The sequence below is a fragment of the Hemiscyllium ocellatum genome, chromosome 43, assembly GCF_020745735.1.
Source record: "Hemiscyllium ocellatum isolate sHemOce1 chromosome 43, sHemOce1.pat.X.cur, whole genome shotgun sequence".
Classification (NCBI taxonomy): domain Eukaryota; kingdom Metazoa; phylum Chordata; class Chondrichthyes; order Orectolobiformes; family Hemiscylliidae; genus Hemiscyllium; species Hemiscyllium ocellatum.
Window position 1 is genome coordinate 11,742,732 of NC_083443.1, and position 20,884 is coordinate 11,763,615.

General features: G+C 41.5%; 1 protein-coding gene across 3 annotated transcripts in view; it reads left to right on the plus strand.

Annotated features, from left to right (window-relative positions):
• The window catches only part of bmpr1aa (bone morphogenetic protein receptor, type IAa), a 281,777-nt gene that overhangs the window by 133,970 nt on the left and 126,923 nt on the right, over positions 1–20,884 (plus strand). For all 3 annotated transcript variants that reach the window (XM_060854179.1, XM_060854180.1, XM_060854181.1), the window contains one exon: positions 1,861–1,979. The gene's annotated coding sequence lies outside the window, so the exon portion shown is untranslated. The remainder of the gene's footprint in view (positions 1–1,860; positions 1,980–20,884) is intronic.

The following is a 20,884-nucleotide window of genomic DNA, read 5'->3' on the forward strand; positions in this document are numbered from 1 at the left end:
ACATTGAGTGAGCAGTTCTGAAGGAACACGAAAGCAATTTTCTCACTAAAATAAGTAGACCACACACAGGACATAAACTTGAAAGCACAGAAGGGAGATTTGATGAAGTGTGAATTTAAACAGCAACAACATTCTGAAATCAACAAATGCTGGAAATCACAGCAGGTCAGACAGCATCCATGCAGGGAGAGCAAGTTAACGTTTTGAATCTAGATGATGATCAGAGCTGAAGTGAAGTGTGGAAAGAATAACATCTGCAATAATTTGATCCAACAACAGATTCCGAACAACTTCGACAGATGTTCGTGTGCTACTCAAAAATTGTTGCAGTGTCATGCCATACAGTCTCATTTACCTGAACTCAATAAAAGAATACCTGTATGAAAAATGTGATGTGTTCACAGCTTTTCCTGATCATCCTCAAAGTTGTTCAAGACACTGCCTTCTCAGAATGACTGAACAAAACTATACGTATCAATACATCAAAAATTCCTATGGTGTTTTATTCTGAAAATATTTAATCAGAGGTCATATTTCAAAATATGGATTGGCAACTTGGAGAAAGTTATCCTATTCATAGAATCCCCACAATGTGGAAGGATGCCATTCAGCCCATCGAGTCTGTACCAACCTCCTGAAGAGCATCCTACCAAGGCCCGCACCCATCCCTGTCACCCTGTATTTCCCGTGGCAAATTCACCAAACCAACACATCTCTGGTCACTATGGACAATTAAGCATGGCCAAATCACCTAACCTGCACATCTCTGGACTCTGGGAGGAAACCAGAACACTTCCTTGAAACCCACACAGATACACAGAAAATGTTACCCAAGGCTGTAATCAAGCCTAAGTCCTGATGCTGAGAGTCAGCAGCACCACCCACTGCCACCTTGCCACTCCTATTGTTCTATGCTTGCACCTTCAATGATTTTGGTTTACAAATATGATTAAACTACCTTGATTAAGTGAGGCTTGGGATTTGCTATGACATGACCAGCAAGCTATAATAGTTTTTTAAAAAATCTTGCTGTACCACCTGTTCCATAAGAGCTTGATTCTGTTTTTGTAATTATAAAATGTGATATTCCTTCATGTAAAAGGAGAGATTCAGCAGCATGAGTCAAAAATTCAATAAGGTTGAATGGATATGATTGATGAAGGAAACTCCATAAAGCCTAAATTGTTCAATAAAAATGGAAAATACTGTAAATTTGTAGCCGATCTACTGTTGGTATCTGATGTAGAGACCCATTTCTAAATTCAAACAAAAGTGCAGCTGTTGAAAATCTGAAACAAAAACAAAGTGCGGGAGAAACTGACAAAGGGTCAATGGACTCAAGACATTAACTCTGCTTCTTTTTCTACTCATGCTTCCAAACTTGTTGAGTTTCTTCAGCACTTACTGTTTTTGATTCTGACCTGTTTCTAATAGTTTGTAATATCAGTCAGTACTGTTTCACTCTGAACTTGAAGGATGGAGTTTAGACCTGTGTGCATACGTGATGACTCAAGGGAATAAATGGTAATAGCAAACTAAGAACATTTTATCTCATCTTGCAACAATTTAACATGAATCAATCTTTACAGCCCCTGCAAAATCTTGAAATTCTCTACCCTGTGAGTTGTTAATGTTACCTAAGTATCTGGGGTGGGCTGGGACAGATATACCCTTGATCTCTGTCAAGATATATGGGAGTGGACAAGAAAATGAAATCAATGAAAATGATCAACCATTATTGTATTAAATGGTGGACCAGGCTTGAGAAGTCATATATTCTACTCCTATCTTATATTAAGTTTAGCAAGTTGTTTCATCAAATTGCCTATAAGTTAACAAAATACTTGTTGCTTTTTGCAGATTTTCTGAACAGCTTCAAATCACTTGGTTCCTAGGACTTCAGGTTTAAAAGATTATTTATGCTGTGCTTAAAAGTCCATTGTGAAATGTGCAAGTTCCTCAATTTTTTCTCACATCAGGTAAGGCTAACTGATTTTATTAAATTTTGAAGGAAGTAGAAGCAGGTTTGGTCCAATTTGCCCATTGAGTCTGATATGCCATAAAATGAGATGGGTGATCAGACTGAGGCCTTTACTCCACTTTTCTCCCCATCCTTTCTTTACACTAACTGCCTTGTTGAGCAATTTATGTAACTTGGCTTTGAATACATTCAATGACTACTACTCTCTGTGGAAGAGAATTCCAAAGACCCAAGAACTGAGATTAGAAATTCTTCCTCATCTCCATCTTAAATGGAATACATTGTTTTAAACTGTACCATGTAATTTTAGACTCCTTGACAAGCGGAAACCTTTTCTTAGAATCTTTAATGTTTAAATAGGACCAACTGTTATTCTTTGAAACTCCAATGAGCATGTGTCCAAGCAGTTCAACCTTTCCTCCTACACAGGAGCATCAATTATCCGAACGATACGGGTAGGGAGTATTTTGCTCGGATAATCGAACACTGGATAACACAGTTTAGCCAAGCATCAGAACCTTGCGATCTTGCCACATAATCCAAAATTTGCATAATTGAATGCCAGATAATAGAGATTCCACTGTACAAACCCCTCATTCCAGGAATCAACCTATTGACGTTTTTCTGAACTGTTTCCAAAGTCAGTATATCTACCTTAAGTAAAGATACCAACTCCATGTATCATATTAGCAAGACTTCTCCACTTTTGTACTCCATCCTCTTTGCAATAAAGACTAGCATTCCATTTGTCCTCCTAATTTCTTGCAGCATCTGCATTCTACTTTTCGATAATTTATGTCCAAGGACATCCCTATTCTTCTATACTGCAGCATTCTGAATCTCTTATTTAAATAGTAATCTACACAACATAGGCAAAGCAAGGGTGGAGGCTGCTGAGTAAGGTGAGGGTCCATGGTGTTTGAGGTGAGCTACTGCCGTGGATTGAGGATTGGCTGTCTGATGGAAGGCAGAGAGTTGGGATAAAAGGCTCTTTTTCAGAATGACAGCAGTGACCAGTGGGGTCCCACAGCATTCTGTGTTGGGGCTGCAGCTGTTCAATTTATATATTAATGATCTGGATGAAGGGACTAGGGGCACTCTGGCAAAGTTTGCCGATGATACGAAGTTAGGTGGACCGGCACATAGTACTGAGGAGGTGGGGAAGCTGCAGAGAGATTTCGACAGTTTAGAAGAGTGCTCCAAAAAATGGCTGATGAAATTCAATGTGAGCAAATGCAAGGTCTTGCGCGCTGGAAAAAAGAATACAGTAGAAGTCAATTCAGATACAAAAATCAATGTAATGTTGATTTTAATCCTAAGATTGAAGCAGGATTTTAGGCACTAAACCTAATAGAAAGGCAATCCAGTGCATATATTTCAGTGAACTTTAATTGATAGATTCTGCAGAATCGACTTCTACGTCCTCACTTAACACAGAAATTTTAAGTTCCCATTACCCAAATGCTTAGAGAAATAAATCCATATCACAGCATACTCATCTATTGTCTCATTAACCTTTCCCACATAAAGGACTGGGCTGAATATTGCAGTAGGTATGGCAAGTACCATTGTCTGTTCGTATTACATAATTAGTATAATTAATTGCCTGTGAGTGCGAAATACTATTGCTAAGTATTATTGTAAAAATGACCCATTGCTTTCTGATGCACTGAATTCATTTTGAACCAAGGTTTTACTTAAGTTTGTTGAAATACATTCAGTAACAAAAAATTTCACTGCTTGCGGCACTTGAGGCTGAAGAGTATCTTGACTCTTCAATGATCTCTCAACCTCCACCAGAACTTTGACATGGTCCTTTTTAGAAATTAAAAAAAAGCATGTTCATGTCCCACTGTCCAGTCTGCTCATATTATCATTGGAGATATTAATCAAAAGTAGAAATCAGCACAATTGCAATGGTTGAGCTTCTGTAATAGGAAAGAAAGGGAAATTAAGGGGGCAATGTTGAATTGAAGATATTGGAAAATTCTAAGTTAACAGCAAGTCAATGATTTTTTTTGGCATATGTTAACCAAGTTGTCATCCCACTTAGAATTTGTTGAGTTTGGTTCTTTTGAAAAGTATAAGCACAATTAAAATCATAAATACCGTGTGCAATTTTAAATTGCAATATACTGCAGCATTCTGAATCTCTTATTTAAATAGTAATCTACACAACATAGGCAAAGCAAGGGTGGAGGCTGCTGAGTAAGGTGAGGGTCCATGGTGTTTGAGGTGAGCTTCTGCCGTGGATTGAGGATTGGCTGTCTGATGGAAGGCAGAGAGTTGGGATAAAAGGCTCTTTTTCGGAATGACAGCAGTGACCAATGGGGTCCCACAGCATTGCAGTTTTTGTGGTAATGGTGTTTCTACAGTGATGCTGTAGTAAGTGCTTTATGGAGTTCCAGGCTTCTTCCCCATCCGTTGTGGAGGAATGGATTTATGTATCCAACATAGAGGGGAACTAAGATGGAAATGTTGGTCCCACATCCTGCTATTTAGAGTCCTCAGAATACAGGAGAAGTATATGCTGCAATCTTGTTGAATTGCTGGATTACAGCCTATAAACAGAACATACAATAGCCATTGTACAATAATTATGCAGGTGAGTATTGATTCAAATGACACATGCTTCACATAACAACATTTCATTACAAATTTAAATATCCCATTATAAATTTAAATATTCATATTTAAGTGGAACTTAAATTCTATCGAATAATTAAGTACCTTTAAAATTAATTCTAATTGCAGATCTAAATTTTGAATGTGCTGCTTGTCTATCCCTATTGTGCTTTGTAGCAGTCCAATCATTTAATCTGTTCCTCCGTTTGCTCTCAAGATTGGCTAACGTAAGGAGAACTTAAAATTTCTCCAGTTGCAATATGTGCTGCTGGGCCACAGTAGACAACAAGAAGTATTTCTCCTGATATTAACTTGAATATACTGCAGACTATCAACATGATCATTTAGACAGTCAATTGCAGTGGTTGATGTTGAAGTAGCGTTAGGGCTGTTAAGTTCTGGTTGTTAAGTGGTGGCAATTGTGAATTGAGCAAGAAGAGCTTAGAATAGGCAGAGTGGTTGATGAGCTTTCCCGCTGATCCTGATTGACAGGAGCAAAGCAGATAATTGAAGGACAAACTTGCTGGTAATGTAGAAATCATGGGAAATATTTAAAAATCATGAGCAGTAACTTGAATTTAAATATTTCCGTAAGAAATTATTATGCCAGTTGACCAAAAGCTTGATTAAAGAGATAGGATTTGAGGATTGTCTTAAACATATCTTAAAGCCTGTTAAGGCCAATCTGCTTTCAACTATCAGTTTTTAAAAAAGCTGCACTTATACTTGATTCAGACTTATGTTGCATTTTGACTCTCATGTGACAGTACTTGTGCTGATCAATTATAGTAATAAGTTCAGTTGGTTGTGCATTTATGACTCATGAATGCTAGATTGCAGGAGGTGGAGACTCTTGAAGAGCTATTCCAAAGTGTTTTGAGGGGTGGGGTGTGGTACAAGAACAACAAAATTTCCATTGAGGGAGAAATTCAATGTTGCTTTCTGTAGTTTCAGACTACCACTGACTCTGACCATGTCACAATAATGTTGTAGTCTGAACAGTCTCCAATCTAAGATTGATGTCGACTGCTGTCTGTTGAAATCTGATGAACATTTTGCATTTGCTAATATTGACATTTGCCATTCAACCTCTCTCAGGAGAATTCTTCTACCAACTCTTGTAATTTCCCTCAGCCCTTGACTCCTTCATTGGTGACTAAAGTTTACTTCATCACTTCCCACACTTTTGAATTACCTTTTCAAATCTCTTGACAACCAACTCCGTATTTTAAGACGAACATTTTGACTACATTTCTACTATCTCCTAACATTTTGCTTTGCTGTCTTGTTTTGTCTTCCATTGGGCACCCCTGAATGTTTTTCTGTATTTAAAATGCTTGATTAAATGCAATTTGTCATCCTTTTTTTCAAAAAGATGGAGTAAAATAGTCTGGGTTGGCAGAGGTGCTGAACAAGTCTATTATTGCTGAAAGCATGGAAGAACTGATTAACTGCGCCTAGAAGAGTTTGGGTATTATTCAAATCTGCTGCTCAGTGAATTTATAAAGATTTGTATGTACTCAAATATTTTCAACTACTTTATGTTGACATATATATAGTAATTACAGAAGTTCTTTTTCAAAAAAAAATGAGTTGACCCAAGGGAAGCAATATTTTTACGCTGAAAATTCAACTTGAACTTCACTAAAGGGGTGAATTTTGCTTGTAATTTTGCCTGTTAAATAATAGTAATTTACATTACTGTGGATTTTGATAACAACTCAGTCCAGTGCTTCGTGTAATGTGACTAACACATATTGTACGTGTAATAAGAGTCCTTTTTATGGCTTTGTTCAACTGTAAAATTGAAAGTACTTTAAGAGTTGTAGCCTGCACTGATCAAACATCTCTTGAGACAGCCTTGCTATTTTTCAGATGCTGAAAAATTAGAGTAGGAAGTAGTACAAGCCTTTAGGAGATGAATGATGGTGATGTCAGAAAGGATTCCACGGACCATTTGAAGTGCAGTAGAGAATGGACTGGTGACTGAAAGTCTGGGTAGCTAAGTCTTGATTTAGAGGATATTCTGACTTTAGAGTTGAGAAAATTAGAAAAGCTTGGAGGTGGTAGTATGCTTGTCTAAACTACATCAGTTATAAAAGGAATGATTGGTCTGTTTACTTCTTTGACCAAAGCGGAGATTAACATTGTTATAGTCTAAGTTTGTAGGAAGAAAACAATACATCTCTGCGATGCAAATTATAGCTGGACAGATATCAAATTTGGAAATTAGAAGTCCATTAATTTTATCACTTTTTCAATAAAGACAAGTAGTTGTTTCTATGGTTTCCTCAGAAAGAGTTATTTAGAACACGTTGGGATTGTGAGCTGCTTCAAAATTGAAGGCAGCAAATGTTTGCATTGAAAATGGATCCTGTCTCATAGATTATGCTTGTAAATAAGATTGGTCGTTTTAATATTAAAGTAAAAAGTGAGGTCTGCAGATGCTGGAGATCAGAGCTGAAAATGTGTTGCTGGTTAAAGCACAGCAGGTTAGGCAGCATCCAAGGAACAGGAAATTCGACGTTTCGGGCCAGAGCCCTTCATCAGGAATGAGGAGAATGTGCCAGGCAGGCTAAGATAAAAGGTACGGAGGAGGGACTTGGGGGAGGGGCGATGGAGATGTGATAGGTGGAAGGAGGTCAAGGTGAGGGTGATAGGCTGGAGTGGGGTGGGGGCGGAGAGGTCAGGAAGAAGATTGCAGGTTAGGAGGGCGGTGCTGAGTTGAGGGAACCGACTGAGACAAGGTGGGGGGAGGGGAAATGAGGAAACTGGAGAAATCTGAGTTCATTCCTTGTGGTTGGAGGGTTCCCAGGCGGAAGATGAGGCGCTCCTCCTCCAGCCGTTGTGTTGTTATGTTCTGCCGATGGAGGAGTCCAAGGACCTGCATGTCCTCGGTGGAGTGGGAGGGAGAGTTAAAGTGTTGAGCCACGGGGTGGTTGGGTTGGTTGGTCCGGGCATCCCAGAGGTGTTCTCTGAAGCGTTCCGCAAGTAGGCGGCCCGTCTCCCCAATGTAGAGGAGGCCACATCGGGTGCAGCGGATGCAATAGATGATGTGTGTGGAGGTGCAGGTGAACTTGTGGCGGATATGGAAGGATCCCTTGGGGCCTTGGAGGGAAGTGAGGGAGGAGGTGTGGGCGCAAGTTTTACATTTCCAGCGGTTGCAGGGGAAGGTGCTGAGAGTGGAGATTGGGTTGGTGGGGGGTGTGGACCTGACGAGGGAGTCACGAAGGGAGTGGTCTTTGCGGAACACTGATAGGGGAGGGGATGGAAATATATCCCTGGTGGTGGGGTCCGTTTGGAGGTGGCGGAAATGACGGCGGATGATACGCTGTATGCGGAGGTTGGTGGGGTGGTAGGTGAGAACCAGTGGGGTTCTGTCTTGGTGGCAGTTGGAGGAGCGGAGCTCAAGGGCGGAGGAGCGGGAAGTGGAGGAGATGCGGTGGAGGGCATCGTCGATCACGTCTGGGGGGAATCTGCGGTCCTTGAAGAAGGAGGCCATCTGGACTGTACGGTATTGGAACTGGTCCTCCTGGGATCAGATGCGGCAGAGACGAAGGAATTGGGAATATGGGATGGAGTTTTTACAGGGAGCAGGGTGGGAGGAGGTGTAGTCCAGGTAGCTGTGGGAGTCAGTCGGTTTATAGTAGATGCCTGTGTTGAGTCGGTTGCCCGAGATAGAAATGGTTGTGCCAGTGTAACCCCCCACCTTTTCCTCCGCTACATCGATGACTGTATCGGTGCTGCCTCATGCTCCCACGAGGAGGTTGAACAGTTCATCAACTTTACCAACGCCTTCCATCCCGACCTCAAATTCACCTGGACTGTCTCAGACTCCTCCCTCCCCTTCCTAGACCTTTCCATTTCTATCTCGGGCGACCGACTCAACGCAGACATCTACTATAAACCGACTGACTCCCACAGCTACCTGGACTACACCTCCTCCCACCCTGCCCCCTGTAAAAACTCCATCCCATATTCCCAATTCCTTCGTCTCCGTCGCATCTGCTCCCAGGAGGACCAGTTCCAATACCTTACAGCCCAGATGGCCGTCGCCTTCAATGACCGCAGATTCCCCCCAGACGTGATCGACGATGCCCTCCACCGCATCCCCTCCACTTCCCGCTCCTCCGCCCTTGAGCCCCGCTCCTCCAACCGCCACCAAGACAGAACCCCACTGGTTCTCACCTACCACCCCACCAACCTCCGCATACAGCGTATCATCCGCCGTCATTTCCGCCACCTCCAAATGGACCCCACCACCAGGGATATATTTCCCTCCCCTCCCCTATCAGTGTTCCGCAAAGACCACTCCCTTCGTGACTCCCTCGTCAGGTCCACACCCCCCACCAACCCAACCTCCTCTCCCAGCACCTTCCCCTGCAACCGCTGGAAATGTAAAACTTGCGCCCACACCTCCTCCCTCACTTCCCTCCAAGGCCCCAAGGGATCCTTCCATATCCGCCACAAGTTCACCTGCACCTCCACACACATCATCATCTATTGCATCCGCTGCACCCGATGTGGCCTCCTCTACATTGGGGAGACGGGCCGCCTACTTGCGGAACGCTTCAGAGAACACCTCTGGGACGCCCGGACCAACCAACCCAACCACCCCGTGGCTCAACACTTTAACTCTCCCTCCCACTCCACCGAGGACATGCAGGTCCTTGGACTCCTCCATCGGCAGAACATAACAACACAACGGCTGGAGGAGGAGCGCCTCATCTTCCGCCTGGGAACCCTCCAACCACAAGGAATGAACTCAGATTTCTCCAGTTTCCTCATTTCCCCTCCCCCCACCTTGTCTCAGTCGGTTCCCTCAACTCAGCACCACCCTCCTAACCTGCAATCTTCTTCCTGACCTCTCCACCCCCACCCCACTCTGGCCTATCACCCTCACCTTGACCTCCTTCCACCTATCTCATCTCCATTGCCCCTCCCCCAAGTCCCTCCTCCCTACCTTTTATCTTAGCCTGCCCTGGCACATTCTCCTCATTCCTGATGAAGGGCTCTGGCCCGAAACGTCGAATTTCCTGTTCCTTGGATGCTGCCTAACCTGCTGTGCTTTAACCAGCAGCGGTTAATATTAATCATAGCTGTACAGTATGGGAACAGACCCTTCGGTCCAACCAGTCCATGCCAACCACAATCCTAAACTAAACCCAATCCCATCTCCCTGCACTTGACCCATATCCTTCCAAATATTCCTTGTTCATGGACTTACCCACATTTCTTTTAAACATTGTCACTGTAATCACATCCTTTGGAAGTTCATTCCACACAATAACCACTCTGTTTAAAAAGAAGTTGCCCCTTGTGTCTTTTTAAAATCTTTCTGCTCTTTCCTGAAAAATATGTCCCGTAGTGTCAAAATCCCCCACCCTATGAAAAAGACACCTGCCAATCACCTTATCTATACCCCTCATGATTTTATAAATCCTTTGTAAGGTCACCTCAACCTCCTATGCTTCAGTGAAAAACAATCCCAGCCCCTCCTCATAACTCGAACCCTCCATTCCTATAAAAATCCTGATAAAACTCTTGCAACTCCTCGTATGCAGATTTGTGACTATTAGTTTGTTTTACTGATCTCCTATGGGAATAAAGCATATATTGTGAAAACAATTGTTTGAAAATAAAATAGCTTGCTATAGTCTTGTTTGAGCTGTCATTCTAACTAAATTTTTTTGAGTTGTTACTGTTTGCCCACATCCATGCATCCTGGTGTGTATAGGTAAGTAATAGGTCCAGAAACAGCTGAGGTAAAAACAATGACTGCAGATGCTGGAAACCAGATTCTGGATCAGTGGTGCTGGAAGAGCACAGCAGTTCAGGCAGCATCTAACGAGTAGCGAAATCGACGTTTCGGGCAAAAGCCCTTCATCAGGAATAAAGGCAGTGAGCTGGAAGCATGGAGAGATAAGCTAGAGGAAGGTGGGGGTGGGGAGAGAGTAGCATGGAGTACAATGGGTGAGTGGGGAGGAGATGAAGGTGATAGGTCAGGGAGGAGAGGGTGGAGTGGATAGGTGGAAAAGGAGCTAGGTAGGTCGGAGGAAATGAGCTGAGTTGGAACCGCTAGGAAATGGGTTTTGTGATGAGCCCTCTATTTGATTAGATTAGATTAGACTTACAGTGTGGAAACAGGCCCTTCGGCCCAACAAGTCCACACCGACCCGCCGAAGCGCAACCCACCCATACCCCTACATTTACCCCTTACCTAACACTACGGGCAATTTAGCATGGCCAATTCACCTGACCCGCACATCTTTGGACTGTGGGAGGAAACCGGAGCACCCGGAGGAAACCCACGCAGACACGGGGAGAACGTGCAAACTCCACACAGTCAGTCGCCTGAGGTGGGAATTGAACCCAGGTCCCTGGCGCTGTGAGGCAGCAGTGCTAGCCACCGTGCCGCCCCCAATCTTGTGTAGCTGGAGTAAAATACAATTACTTGGTTGTTTTCTTGATGTTCAATGTTTTAAATTGCAACATTATCGGAATCTTGATTCGACCCCCTTGGTGTGTATAAAATTTGAATGTAACAGTTTGAAATTTGACACATTTCCATGGAATGTGGGAGAATTTGAAGATCTGTTTCTGTGCTGTATGACTAGCACTTTAGGCATGTGAAATATTTACTGAGAGAAATCTCTCTGAATGAAGGTGTGGTAGAAAATGTGTAACTTGCATATATTTAATTGTTGATCAAATAATTTGAAATACGAAACTTGAATTAATTGGATAGACTTAATATTTCCAGAATATTGTATCTTTTCAATGTAGAGATTGAAAATACAGATTACTATATCCCAGAATTTGACAAGTCTAGCCAGTATAAAACAAAAGCTCTAGGCTGTGATACATTCCTGACACTTCAAATAATTTGAATAGTTTGAGTTATGTAAGTGGTAGGATTTTCTTTGATAAAGTTAGTATTCAACAGTATCTTGTGCACAACATCTTCAGTTTTTAATGTTAAATATTGGCTCAACTATCAGAGGGCATTCAGTTGTTTAGACAGCTTAAAACAGCAAGCAATTTCAGCTTGAGATGTGTGTGTCGGTAGGAATATTGATCGAGTAGTACAAAAGCACACAAGATACAAATGAGAAGCCTTCAGAAATGAGATAACAAGACTCCAGAGACAGTATATTCCTGTTAGGGTGATAGGAAAGGCTGGTAGATATAGGGAATGCTGGATGACTTAAGAAATTGAGGGTTTGGTTAAGAAAAATAAGGAAGCATATATAAGGTATAGACAGGATAGATTGAGTGAATCCTTAGAGTATAAAGGCAGTGCAAGTATACTTAAGAGGGAAATCAGGAGGGAAAAAAGGGGACATGAGTTAGCTTTGGCAAGTAGGGTTAAGGGGAATCCAAAGGGTCTTTGCAAATGCATTAAGAGGAGAGGGGAGGGCCCTTCATTTGAATAAGAACTGACTCAGAGGGAAGTGGCAGAAATTTTTCGGACTGGAGGCCTGTGACCAGTGGCGTGCCACAGGATCGGTGCTGGGTCCACTACTTTTCATCATTTATATAAATGATTTGAATGTGAGCATGAGGTATCATTATTAAGTTTACAGATGACACCAAAACTGGAGGTGTAGTGGACAGCAAAAGAGGTTACCTCCGATTACAACGGTATCTTGAATTGATGGGCCAATGGGCTGAGAAGTGGCAGATGGAGTTTAATTTAAATAAATGCAAGGTGCTGCGTTTTGGGAAAGCAAATTGCAGGGCTTATACACTTAATGGTAAGGTCCTAGGGAGTGTTGCTGAACAAAAAGACCTTGGAGTGCAGGTTCATAGCTCCTTGAAAGTGGCATCGCGGGTAGATAGGATAGTGAAGAAGACATTTGGTATGCTTTTCTTTATTGGTCAGAGTATTGAGTACAGCCATAAGCCTATTCAACCTCTCCCTATAGCTCAAATCCTCCAGTCCTGGCAACATCTTTGTAAATCTGTTCTGAACCCTTTCAAGTTTCACAACATCTTTCTGATAGGAAGGAGACCAGAACTGCACACAATATTCCAACAGTGGCCTAACCAATGTCCTGTACAGCCGCAACATGACCTCCCAACTCCCTGAGGTGTCTGAAGCTGAGGGATGGCTTTATAAAATCATGAGGGACATGGATAGGATAAATAGGCAAAGTCTTTTCCCTGGGGCTGGGGAGTCCAGAACTAGAGGGCATAGGTTTAGAGTGAGAGGGGAAAGATATAAAACAGACCTAAGGGGCAATGTATTCACACAGAGGGTGGTACGGGTATGGAATGAGCTGCCAGAGGAAGTGGTGGACGCTGGTACAATTGCAACATTTAAAAGGCATTTGGAAGGGTATATGAATAGGAAGGGTTTGGAGGGATATAGGCCGGGTGTTGGCAGGTGGGACTAAAATGGGTTGAGATACCTGGTTGGCATGGACGAGTTGGACCAAGGGGTCTGTTTCCGTGCTGTACATTTCTATGACTCTAAATGTTTTGTGGCGAAAGTGGGTACTGCGGATGCTGGAGATTAGATCCAAGATTAGACTAGTGCTGGAAAAGCACAGCATGTCAGGCAGAATCTGAGGAGCAGGAAAATTGACGTTTCGGGCAAAAGCCTTTTTGTGCCCAAGTAATCAACAAGGATAAATCCTAATGCTCGTTGTTCTTATTGAATTGTTATCCAATAGAATTTAGAGCTGCTAAACTAATAATAATCATATCACTGTGTTTGCCATATAATGCAAAATATCTGCAATATTTTGAGAAGAAATCTATAGCCCTTTGAAAAAATTATCTTATTTTTAAACAGTTTAAACAGTTAAACAAGACCAATACATTTACTGCCAGAGCTAGAAGAGCTTGAAAAGGATTTCGTAAACCAACTACCAAACTGAAAACAAAGAACTGCAAATGTTGAAGATCTGTAACGAAAACATAAAATGCTGAAAAAAACTCAATAGGCCTGGCAGCACCTATAGGGAAAAAAAACAGCGTTAATGTTTCTGAATAACTGGACTCAGTGCATTGATTCTGTTTTTCTGTCTGCAGTTGCCACTGGACCTGCTGAGTTTCTCCACTTTGTTTTTGTTGTCCCAAAATATTGTGCTTTGTACACTTGTAAAGGATGGTGACAATATGTTAATTGGTGTCTTCTGTTTCTGACATTATGCTCCAGTATGTTTAAAAGTAAAACAGATGTCTTCAGGTGAGAACTGTCTTAATTTTGTCAGAATTAATATATTAGGATTCTTGGAGAGACAAAGGCTTGATAGGTCTTTACATATTTGGTTCTGGAACTTTTTAGTCTTTTTTTGCTTGTACTCTGTCATCAGCCATTTATGAACACAATATCTGGACATTTAATCGACCTTCAGCTCATTGCCAACACTTTGTAATCTTTCCTTTTATGCCAGTGGGTCCCCTTCCTTTTAATTATCTGTTTCAAAAGATTTCTGAAAATGAAAACTGAACATTTTCAAATGTGGTTGCACTGCCCCAGCTTGTCAGAATTGCTCTTTGCAGCATTCATGCAACACTGTTCATCACCCACACACTTCAGTAATTTGATGAAATCCATCAAGAACGTTCAGTTCAACAAATCCAAATTCTTCACCTAATATCCCCTGTATCACCAAATTCCCTCAGAAAATATCCAGAATGATCAGACTACTGTCCTTCATAAGGCTAAACTTCCTTTTAAAGCAGTCACCTGATAAACCTAAGTTCGTTGTTATTTAGAGAAATTCGTAGAGAATCTGTACAAAGTAAATAACAGCAGTGGATTATTTTTATTCCATTAAACAATTCCCTGTTCTAGGTCTCTAGAAATCTGACAACTGAACTACATTCAAATAAACATACCTGTGAGCTAACCAATATGTGTTTCTCAATTAATTGCAATTTGTTTAAGAACTAGGAGCAGGAGTAGGTCTTCTGGACCATTGAATCTGCTCCAGCATTCAATAAGACCATGGCTGATCTTTTTATGGACTCAGGTCCACTTAGCTGCCTGCTCACCATAACCTTCAATTCATTTACTGTTCAAAAATCTATCTATCTCTGCCTTAAAAGCATTCAATGAGGTAGCCTCAACTGCTTCATAGGATAGGGAATTCCACAGGTACCTAACCCTTTGGATGAAGTTCCTCCTCAACTCGATCTTAAATTTGCTTCCTCTTATTTTGAGGCTATGCCCCCTAGTTCTTATTTCACACACCAGTGAAAATAAACTTTGTGCTTCTATCTTATCTATTCCCTTCATAATTGGATATGTTTTCATAAGATCATCCAAATTCCAATGAGTGTAATCCCAGACTACTCGATCTGTCCTCTAAAGCCAACACACTCAACTCTGGAATCAATCTAGTGAACCTCCTCTGAACCCCCTCCAGTAGCAGTCCATCCTTATGCCAGTGCATACTTTAACCCTCCTTTATGCAATTGAGGTTGACAACAAATAATAAAATATATCCCAGTTTTTAAATTTCACTTCACAATCTTCTCCCATCAATACTGGTCATATCTTAATTAATCTATATTGCAGTTGGCCGACATCGGTATTGTTTCTCTCGGGAATCCAGATCTGCACATATTTATCTATCCCAATCCGAGGCAATGCTTTATATTGATTCCTAACCTTGCATACCTTGCATGCAGAGGAAATTGAGTGTATCTTTAATGGCGCTTTTCCTCTGATTACTTTTTTATTTTATACTTGGGATCGCCCTCTTCCTGCACTCCCCTTTTTTCATTCTGTTGCCTTCTCCCTGAATGTAAGTTGATTTGCTTCCATCGTGCATTTGCCTTGTCCCTAACAATTGTGTGTTCCCATTTCTTTTCTTGGTCCTTAAATTTATGAACAGCTGGGAAATGCTGTCATTGTGTCTGTGTTGAAGCACAAATTCAAGAACATTTGCAGGATTTAGTTAATTTGAGAACCAGCCAATCATTCTTGCCTTCAGTTGTACTTCTATTAAAGCTACCATTTTAACTTTATAAGGCCACATCCTTCATCTTTGCAACATCTTTTCTATTTTATATACTTCTTAAAGTCCAGCAATACGATATCTCACTCCATTGTTTATGGAACAAAACGTATAGGAACAGAGCAAACAATTCTACCCTCGAGTCTGTTGACCAGTACTGCAACCGTTAATCAGTACTGCAACCCTCTAATTCTTGATGTTCTTGTCAAAGAGAAACCTATCAGTCTCAGTATTGACAACTTTATATGGGTTGGAGTTCCAGATTTCCACTGCCCTTGGGAAAAGCGATTTCCAGCTTCGCACTTAGTGAGAAACCTGGAAAATAACGCACAGATGTCCAAGCAACATTCCTTCACAAGAATTTCTCATCTGTCACTTGTAAAAAAGTATACCACAGGCAGGTTTCTAATTTCCCTGAACTATTTCTGTGGGAAAGGTTGGCAGCTATTCTGTATGAAAAACGGTGAAACAGTGCAAGTTTATATTTTTAAATGCTTAGATGCTGCTGTTTCTGTCACAGTGGCTTGGGTAGACAAATTAATTGCAATGAAATATCACTGTTCAACGTGCTTTATGAAGTATTTTTAATTATAGTAACATTTCAGCAGTTATGAGTTATGAATCTCAGCAAAATGAGAAAGGGAACAATGGTAATGTAGCTTAAATCAGCCTGGGGTTCTTTAATGATGTTTAGTCTGGACTTGTGGACTATTAAGATTTACTTCTATCATGGGGAGCTAGAGGGAAAGTAGGACAGACTTCTTGCCCTTGAAATCTAAAGATTAGAAACTTCTGTTCAGCTTAAAATGTTTTGAGCAAATCCGGTGCACGAAGGCAGAGTGCTTTGAGAATTTGTATTCTTTAGGATAGATTTTCAGCTTGCTGTCTGCATGTAACACTGATGTTAAGGGTTTCCTCCACCCAACTTCCATTATGGAAACTGCCTGATTTGCATTTCCTATGGCTTGTTTTATACCTTGCAAAGAAAACCTTCCAGTTGCCTACTTTTAAATAGTTTGGCATCAATGTAGGTAAATCCCTGGGACCTGATTAAGAAGCTTGGGGAGAAATTGTGCGGCCCCAGCAGAAATATTTGTATCATTGATAGATGTGGGTGAGGTGCCAGAAGAGTGGTGGGGGGGTGACTCATCTTGTGCCATTATTTAATAAAGATCTCAAGGAAAAGCCCAGGAACTACATACTAATGAGCCTGACATCGGTCGATAAGTTGTTGGAGGGGATTCTGAGAGATGGGACCTATATGTATTTGGAAAAGCAAGGACTGATTAGAGATAGTCAGCATGGCTTTGTGCGTGGTAAAGCGTGTCTCACGACTTTATTTGCATTTTTTTTGAAGAGGTGACCAAGAAGATAGGCGAAGGCAGACTGGAGCAGAGTGGTTCAGTTTGTTTTATGGACTTTAGCAAGGCCTTCAAAAAGGTTCAGCACGGTAGACTGGTTAGTAAGATTAGATCATACGGAATCTAGGGAGAGCTAGCTAATTGAATACAAAATTGGCTTGATGGTAGGAGATGGGGTCGTGGTAAAGGGTTGTTATTCAGAATGGAGGCCCGTGACCAATGGTTTGCCACAAGGATCAGTGCTGGGTCGGCTGTTGTTCATCATTTGTATAAACAGTGAAGATAAGATTATTGAAGCATGGTTAGGAGGTTTGCAGATGACACCAAAATTGGTGGTATGTGGATAGCGAAGAGGTATCTAAGAGTAAATGGGATTTTCATCAACTGGGTCAATGGGTTGAGGAATGGCTGCTGAAGTTTAATTTAGATAAATGCAAGGTGTTGCTTTTTGTAAGACAAAACAGGACCGAACTTTTACAGTTAATGGTAGGGCCCTCGGTAATGCAGTCGAACAGAAAGATCTAGGGGTTTAGTTACAGAGTTCCTTAAAAGTGGTGTCAGAGGTAAACAGGGTGGTGAAGGTGGTGTTTGGCACACTTGCCTTGATCAGTCAGAGCGTTGAGTACAGGATTTGGCTGTACAGGATATTGGTACTACCACATTTAGAGTACTGCATACAGTCCTAGTCATTTTGCTATGGGAAGAATGTTATTAAGTAGGAAAGGGTACAAAAGAGATTTACAAGGATATTACCGAAACTGGAGAGTTTGAATTATAATGAGGTGCCGGATAGATTGCGACATTTTTTCGTGGAGCACAGGAGGCTAAGGGCTGACCTTGTAGAGGTTTATATAATCACGAGGGGTATAGAGAAGGTGACTAACCAAGGTCTTTTCCCCAGGGTGGCTGAGTCCAAAACTAGAAGGCGTAGGTATAAGGTGAGAGGAAAAAGATTTAAAAAGGACCTGAGGGGCTGCTTTTTCATGCAAAGGGTGGTGTGTATACGGCCAGAGGAAGTGGTAGAGATGAGTACTATCAGAAGACATTTGGGTAGGCATGTGGCTAAGAAGAGTTTAGAGGGATATGGCCCCAATGCAGTCAAATGGGGCGAGTTTAGTTTCAAAAACCTGGTCGACCTGGATAAGTTGGACTGAAGGGTCTGTTTCTGTGCTGTATGACTCTATCACATGTTCTTTGCCAACTAACTTGCTTTAGCCCTATTCTTACCTCACAGGTGTGATTTGTATTTCCTATTTCCAAATTAGAGATGTGATGCTGTTTCAGACTGTGATTGAATTTTATTATGAATTAAAGCATATTTTGTTCTGTGGTTTGAAAGCCACCAAACTGACTATCAGTTGTGCAATTTTGTATTATATTTTATCATCTTTTGAAAAGAATGCCAGTGACCTTGTGGAAAAGAATCAATATACCAGTGTGTATTTGCACTGTTATAAAGCAGTTTACACAGGCACTTATGCCAACCCATTGGATGTTCAGGTACAATAAACCTCAAATTTCTTTGTTCACCACAAAATTTCTACACTTTCACCTCTATCTACGATAACCCAGCCTGCAATAACCCATTACCGTCTCTCACACTAGCTGTTTCTTTATTGCTGCTAATCTCATACTCATTTGCACTCTGTCAAGTCAAAGAGACATAAAAAGATATGACGGTCAACTTGTTTAGCTATCGACTGCCAGCTTGAAGAACCTGCACTGCCCTGGATCTTAACTCAAATCTTTCTCTAGTTTTTCTACAACTCATCCTATCCATGAGGCTCACCTTTTGCTCCCTTGAACCTATCCCAACTTCCCTTGTGATTTCTGTATTTTTGTAACAATTCTATTCACCAGATGTTTTCTCTTTCTGCTTAGAAATGTCATTATCACACTTCCTTTACAAAGTAATCTTTGCCACCCCCCCACCCTATTTTTCCATTAATGCCCCATCTCCAACTTCTCTTCTCCATCAAAAGTCCTTGTATATTTTGTCCCCTTCCAAATTTCTTTTCCCTGGAAGTCCAGGTTTAAAGCTGTCCAGTCAGGTCTTCTCACAGTCACAAATGACTCTTAAAAATGTTAATTATTCCCTCCTCACTTCAACCTGACTGCAGTTAACCATACCATCTGCCTTTGTGCCTGTCCAGTGTCATCGGCTGAGTGGGACTGTTTTCACCTTTTTCTATTTTTATATGTCCAGTTGTAAGCTGAGAACTATATTTAAATCATTCTCCAGCTCTGGTCGCCACTCGTCAGCTATTTATTGGTGGTGAAGGTGGAAATAAGTTGTTATCTCGAACGACTGCAATCCAGGTGCACCCACAATGCTGTTAGGAGGGATTTGATCCAGCAGCAGCAATATATTAGAGTCATAGAGGTGTACAGCACAGAAATAGACCCTTCGTCCATTTCGCTCATGCCTATGGCCCATATCCCTCTAAACCCTTCCGATTCAAATACCAACCCAGATGCCTTTTAAATGTTGTTAAGAAGTGCCGATGTTCACACTTCCTCAGGCAGCTCATTCCGTAAATGCACCTCCCTCTGCTTGAAAAAGTTGTTCCTTAGATCCCTTTTAAAACTTTACCGTGTAACCCTAAATGTATGCCCTTTAGATCTGGACTCCCTCACTCCAGGGAAAGACCATGCCTATTTACCCTATCTATGCCCCTCATGATTTTATAAACTTCTTTCAGGACACCCCTCAGCCTCCAATGTTCCAGGGCAAACAACTCAAAGTCAAAATAGTATATGGCTTGAAAGGAATCTTACAAGTGGTGTTATTCCTATGAAATTGCTGCTCTGTCCTTCTAGGTGGTAGAGGCAAAAGGTTTGTAAATTGCTGTCTAAGGAGCCTTTTGCTGTGCATCTTGGGGATGATACACACTGCTGCCACTATGCATAGTTAATGGAGGAAGTAAATGTCTGAAGTGGTAGGTAGGGTGTTAATCAAGTTAGTTGCTTTGTCCAGAAAGGTGTAAAGCTCCTTTAGTATTGCTGGAGTTGCATTCTTCAGGTAAGTGAAGAGTGTTCCATCACAGTATTGATTTGTATTTAGTAGGTGGACAAGCTTTGGAGAGCTGGGGGGTAAGTTACTTCCCACAGAATTCCTGGTGTCTTGCCTGTTCATATACACCACCGTATTCGTATCGTTGATTCAGGTCCGTTTCCAGTCAATGGCAAACTCCAGAGTGTTGATAGTAGGGGTTCGGCAATGGTAATGTTGGATTTCAAGGACTCGTGGTTAGATTCTCCCTTATTGAAGATCATCATTGCTGGCTTTTGTGTGGCATAAACTTTACTTGCCAGTTGTCAGCCAAGCCTGAATGGTATATAGGTCTTGCTGCATTCAAGCATGGATGTGCTTCAGTATCTGAAGAGTTACAAATATTGCTGAACATTGTGTAATTATCAGTGAACATCGGCACTTCTTAACTCATGGAGACAATGTCTTCATTGAAGCAGTTTGACTTAGCACAGTACCTTGCAAAACCTCTACTGTCGTGCTGTGTCATTAACACAACTGACCTTCATCTTCCGTTCCTTCAATTATTAATACAGTCAGTGGAGAAATTTCTCCTGCTTCTCGTTAACTCCATTTTTGTTGGCTCCTGGATGCCACACACGGTCCAGAGCTATTTTAGTGTCAAGCCCAGTCACAATCATTTCTCCGCTTGAGTTCAACTCTTTGGTCTAGGTTTGAACCAGGGCAGTAATGAGGTCAGAAGTTCAGTCCTGGTGGAACCCAAGCTGACATTGAGCTGGTTATCGCTAAGCGTATGCTCTTGATAGTACTTTAAATGACCCCTTCCATTATTTTGCTGATGATTGGGAGTAGACTGATAAAGTAAGACAAATCTCACTTTATTAATTTTGTGGAGAGGATGTATCTGAGCAAGTTTTCCACATTGAGGAATAAATTCACTGTTGTAATT